Below are 6,201 nucleotides of genomic sequence, written 5' to 3' on the forward strand. Positions count from 1 at the left end.
TTAATACAGACCCTTTAGCATCGCTTGCATTGCTGGTTTGGTGGAGATGTATTCTTTTTACCTTCTTTTGTCTTGGAAACTTCTTATTTCACCTTCCATTTTGAATGAGAGCCTTGCTGGGTAGAGTATTCTAGGTTGTAGGCCTTTGTTTTTTATTGCTTGGAATATTTTTTGCTGTTCCCTTCTGGCTTGTAGCTTTTCTGCTGAGAAATCTGGTGATAGCTTTATTAGATCTCCCTTGTATGTTATTATCTGTTTCTCTCTTGCTGATTTTAGAATTCTCTCTTTGTCTTTGAATGTTGCCATTTCAATTATGATGTGTCTTGAAGTAGGCCTGTTGGGGTTCATCTTCATTGGGACCTTCTGTGCTTCCTGGACTTGTGTGACCCTTTTATCATCATGTTAGGAAAGTTTTCTGTCATTAGTGTTTCAAACAGGTTTTCTATTTCTTGCTCCTATCCTTCTCCTTCTGGAATTCCTATGGTATGAATATTATTACGTTTCATGTTGTCCTGCAGCTGTCTTAAAACGTTTTCATTCTTGTTCAGTCTTTTTTCATTTTGTTGCACTGTCTGGGAGCTTTTTTTTTTTTCCCCCTTTGACAAACTGTTTATTGAATTTTGCACCAGTATAAGACGTCTCTTATTGTATCTCAGAATCACAGGATTCAGGGAGGTGGCAGAGTGGCAATGATGAATTTGGGAATCTGGTCTCCCAAAAGTACCTGCCGCTCTACCCCCGATTCTTCTATGGATGCCAGGCGGATCACCCCTCCACTGGAGCCGTCCCTCTCCATGGCCAAAGCGAGAGCATTAGCAGTGAATCGTAGACACTCTTCCTTGGTCATGCCTTCCCAGTAGGTAGCATCGACATAACCATAAATTCAGGAACTCCCAGAGCCTCCAATGGCAAAGGACTGTCTTACCATCATACCCCCCATGGGCACTGAGTACACCTGTCCTTTTTGGGGGTCCCAGCCTGCAATAATAATTCCTGCCATCAGGTCTTCCCGGTATCGGTAACACATCTCCTTAAAGAGGCTGGCTGCCCTGTGTACCAGCGGAGGCTCATTCAGCTCAATGCTGTGGAAACCAAGCTGATAAGTAACAGCATCAGCTATTGCCTGAGTATCAGCTGCGGAGCCTGAGCGGCAGCAGAAAATATGATCATGAATAGGGGTCAGCTTGTCAGTCACTCAATTAGCGATGTAGGACCCAGTGGTTGTTCTGGAATCAGCCCCCAGAACCACGCCCCCGTCATATTGCACGGCCATGATAGTGGTCCCTGTGGAGACTTCTCGGTTTTCCCAGTCAGGGGTAAGGGCCTCTGGCCCCCAGGCTGGTGCTGAGCCCACTTCCCTCGCAGCTAATAAGGTGGCCGCCATCTTACTCCTCCCTGGGAGTTTTTTTTTTTTTTTTTATGTTGTCCTCTAGCTCGCTGATCCAATCTTCTGCTTCCTCTAGCTTGATTTTATTTCCTTCTACTGTGTTCTTCAATTCAGAAATTATATTCTTCATTTCTTTCTGGCTCTTATTGATAGCTTCTATGTCCTCTTTCATGCTGGTGTAATTCTCAGTAAGTTCCCTGGAGTTTCTTGCAGTTTTCCTGGAGTTCTTTGTAGTTTTCCTTGAGTTTGCTGAGCTCATTGAGCTTTTCTATAATCCATGTTTTGAATTCCATGTCTGAGAGTTTGCTTCCCTGTGTTCCATTTAACGCTTTCTTGGGATTCTTCCTTTCCTTTCAATGAAGGGTTGTTTCTGTCTCCCCATTTTTGTGACTCTTATTGTTTGTTGCTTCTTCTTAAATTGATCTGCACGTCCTGGATCTGCCCTTGGTGGCATCATATCATGTACCAGTCTGTGCCTAGGCAGCCTATTGGAGACTACCAGGGATCTACTGCCTTTTTCTATCTCCTTTAGTTGTTAATCTATTCAATCGGTGATTAGCCATCAGGCTTAAGGGTCGAGGGTGACGCAGCTTAATTCCTGTAGGCAGGGCTTTGCTTCCCCTCAGGCTGACGCCACTTGGAGGGGAATGGTCTGCCTGCAGTATTGGGAATGAGTCAGCAATCGGACCTGGTCGGCTGCTCCCCCAGTTCTCCCCTCAAAGTCACTGCACCAAATTCTCCCCAAGCATCTCTGGTCCTCTCTGTCTTCCCTCTGCTTGAGCCCAGAGTAAGTGGGGACAAAGGTATTTTTGTATGTGATCTGCTTAAGAGCTCTTTTTCTCCAGCTGTTTCTCTCTGGCTAGCAAGAAACCTTGTGGTTTTTTGCTTTTCTCTGCTGAATACCTTTTTACTTTCCACTGTTGCTGTATGCTGGGAAGCACAGCTGGGGGTTTAGACCCTGCCCTTCTCAGGGGGAGCTCCTGGCTTCTGAGCTGTTTCTCAGTCCCTTCAGCTGCCACCCGTGGGATCCCAACAAGCACTTTCGCATCCCCGCACTTCCTACTGGTCACGTTGTGATGTAGCGGCATTTTCTGTCTCTCTGTGGTTATAAGACTTCTCTCCAGCTAGTGTTCAGTTGGTTGGTTTTTCCAGATAATTTCTGCATAATTAAGTTGTAAATCCAGACTGGTCCTGGGAGGAGGTTAGTGTAGCTTGCATTTACTCCTCCATCTTGGATCTCCTTAATACTGGTATATTTCTCAGTAATTTCATTGTATCTTCCCTGGAGCTTGTAGTTTCCCTGGAGTTTGTTACAGTTTTCTCTGAGTTTGTTGAGTTCGTTGAGCTTCTCATTATCATTGTTTTGAATTCCATGTCTGATCATTTGCATGCCTCTATTTCTTCTATCCCTCCTTTTGGGTATTCCTCCTTTCTTTTTGAGGATGTGTTCTTTTTTTTTTCTCCCTATTTTAGTGTCTCTTCCTCTTTGTTTCTGCTTCTTAGATTAATCTGCTTTTACTTTCTGCCTTTGTGGTGTGACATTCTGTGGTAGAAATCCTGTAAGATTCAGTGGTTCAGCCTCCTTGATCTTCTGAACATGATTTTCCGCGATGCCCTTTATGCCTTTTATTTGGACTCTCTGATAGTATTTTGGTTTTGGTTGTTGTTGTGTTGCTCTTTGGTGGGTCCCTCTCTCTAATTACCTGTCCAAGTGTCTCTCCACCCACCTCATCTTGTAAACAATTGTTTAACTGCTGGTAAAACAAAGTCAAAAGTCCAGGCAAGAATCCCATAATCACGAAGATATTTTCCACCCTCATCACCGTATCAACTGCAAGTGAACCAGTATTAATAAGGATGTATAGAGATTAAGATATTATATAAAAAGAAAAACAAATAAGAGTTGACTAACTGAAAGGAAAGTGATTTTTGAGAAAGAAGGGAAGGAGCTGTAATAGTATGGAATAGGGAGAAGGGAATGAGAGAAAGAAAGTAAAATTTATGTCATGTATAACAAAGAGAGGAAAAAAGGCAGAATGAATAAGAGAGTAAGCATGTAGTATTTTATTTAAAAAGAAGTTGTACTATATATATAGTGTGTTTGTGTGTGTGAAAGAACACACACACACACACACACACACACACACAAATAAGGTAGATGAATGAACAAAATAAAATAGACACCAGAGCAGAGAAAAAGTTTCACCACAGCACTGTCAATAACTTATGAGCTAAGATTAATATAGGTGGGATGGGAGTAAGCATTAAAAAAAAAAAAAAAGAAAGAAAGAAAGAGAAGCTTAAATGATGCCTGGGGGGAAGGAAAGTGATTTTGAGATGATAGAGGGAGAAGGAATACTAAGAGTGAGAAATAAAAACCAGGCTAAGACAAGGAATAATTTAAATTTAAATGAAAGAAGGAAAGGGCTGGAGGTAGGTAAAAATGGAGTAGGAGAGGGGAACAATAAGATTTGAAATATTAAATACCAAAATAGTGAAGATCTCTAAATAAAGTTGCGGGAATGTCACTACTACTTCCATCTCCCACCCAATGGGCACTGATTAACCAAGTTGGAGGGAGAGTCAGTGTATTTTATGATGAAAAAAAGAATGTGAGGTGACTAATGATAAGAAAAATGGTATGTAGAGGATGGAGAGGTGAGAAATAATGAGTGCAGAATGAAAATTAGTTGTATTCAGAGAAAATATAGAATTTAAAACAAAAATAGGAAGAAATCAGATGGTATAATTGATTGAGAAAAGGGAGGAGCAAAATATAAGATTTGAAATAAACTATAATATAAAGACTAGTTATTTATAATACATAGACTGTGAGGACAAAAATGACTGCTAAAAGGATATGGAGGAGAAAGAAAACTCTTGTAGAAGATCTCAGTGGTATTGGTCTCTATAATATCTGGTTTTTGTTTTTTTTCACTTTCTTCTCTTTCTGGATCCTCCCCAGATGTCCCAGTGTGGATCTAGGCAGCCTAGTTGAGCCTATTAGTGTTCTACTGTCCATGTTTGTCTCTTTTGGTTGTTTTTTGTTCTAGTCACCCTGGACTTATTCTTGATACTTTCGCACGATCGATGGTTTGGACCCATGCATCTCTCTATTCATATGTGGTGGCTTCAAAGTGGCACACCTGGCCAGTGAGGGACATGATGGTAAACTCGAGGTTTTCTTCTTGCTCTTAGTCTGTGCTGTTCCCACACAGCAGGGCTCACCTCGGCCATGCTGCTCTGTGCGATATGTTCAACAGGTCTAAAAAACAGCTCCATGGATACCCTTTTTTTTGGCCCACTCCCAGGGTGAGTAGGCCAAATGCGCTCCTATGCATGCAGCCCAGTTCAGCCATGATGTCTTACATCAATCCCAGAATCTGTAATGTTTTAGATACAATGTCTTCATAAATTTATTTAGGAAAAATTATAGTAGCTTTCATTCCAAAATTATTAAAATGTATTATCTTCAAAATGGCTTATTTTATAATATTTTAGTAAATTATCCCTCTACTTGGTTTGTCTTTTTAGAAACTAACAATATAATTATTCTGGCCATGCTCAGCTGAAATAAGTAATTTCCATATAAAGTCCTTAAATAAAATTTTTCTATTGAAAGTATTTTGTTTCTAGAAAAATATATAATGTTGCATTTAAGTATACTATGTATCTGTTGACTTAAAATCTACCAAGTTTGTCTGGAAACTGTCTAGCCATTGTTAACATAATGAGAATTGTTTGTACGACATCAGTATAACCTGGCAGCCAAAGAGAGTGGACTGGAATGTGCGTGGGTAAACAATACAACTTCACTGTACTAGTCAGTGGGGGCAGTAGACAACATTGAGTGAGCATGTGTACTGTGTGGCTGTCACATTCAAACTGACTGAGCAACTAGAGCAACAAATCTGCAACAAATTTTGTGTTAAGCTTGAACATTCCTCATTGAAACTATTTGGATGATTCAGAAGGCCATAGCTATGAGTAACTGGTGACTGGAAGCTTCATCATGACAATATATCCACTTGTGCATCATGTCTGGTACAAGGTTTTCTGGCAAAACATCAAATCAGCCAGGTGACTCAGCCTCCCTAGAGTCCAATTTTGGTGCCCTGTTACTTCTGGCTTTTTCCAAAATTAAAGTCACATTTGAAAGGGAAGAGATTTCAGACCACTGAGGAGATTCAGGAAATATGACAGGGCAGCTGATGGAGATTGGGAGAACTGTATGAGGTCCCAAGGTGCCTACTTTGAGATGGACTGAGGCATCATTGTCCTATGTACAATGTTTCTTGTATCTTGTATCTTCTTCATTAAATGTCTCTATTTTTCATATTACATGGCTGGATACCTTCTGGACAGAACTCATAGAACAGATTAGCTTGTATTTATGTATTATTTAACATCAGAAAACATTTACAGTTTTCTTCACAATTGTCACTAAACCATCAATTGTTAAATATGGTAATCCACATTTGAGCCTTCTACAATCAGAAGATATTTTAAATTTCTTCATCACCTCCTTAAACTAATTTTAGTCAATATAGCAAGTTCCAGGAGGGTTCCAAGTGGTTTGCATTTTGAGATTAACTAAAGAAGAGCAATGAGATTCAATAAAGCTAATGAATTATTAGGAGATCTTTGTTAGACCATACTGGACATTTTTTTCTTAAGAAAGAGTTAATGACAAACTACCCTGTCTCCCATGGAAGAGAAATAACCTGGTTGTCCCTGGATGTCACTATTGCCTTTTTTATTTATTTTTTATTTTTTGAGCTGCAGGTGACAAAAATTTTAAGAAACAGCTCTGT

The 6,201-nt window shown here is 40.1% G+C and overlaps 1 pseudogene; it reads right to left on the reverse strand.

The window, feature by feature from the left end:
• Positions 1-603: 603 nt before the first annotated feature.
• Positions 604-1,389, reverse strand: LOC150004601 (proteasome subunit beta type-6 pseudogene; annotated as a pseudogene).
• Positions 1,390-6,201: the final 4,812 nt, after the last annotated feature.

This window comes from Furipterus horrens, unplaced genomic scaffold (assembly GCF_987537825.1).
Source record: "Furipterus horrens unplaced genomic scaffold, mFurHor1.1.pri manual_scaffold_7, whole genome shotgun sequence".
NCBI classification, from domain to species: domain Eukaryota; kingdom Metazoa; phylum Chordata; class Mammalia; order Chiroptera; family Furipteridae; genus Furipterus; species Furipterus horrens.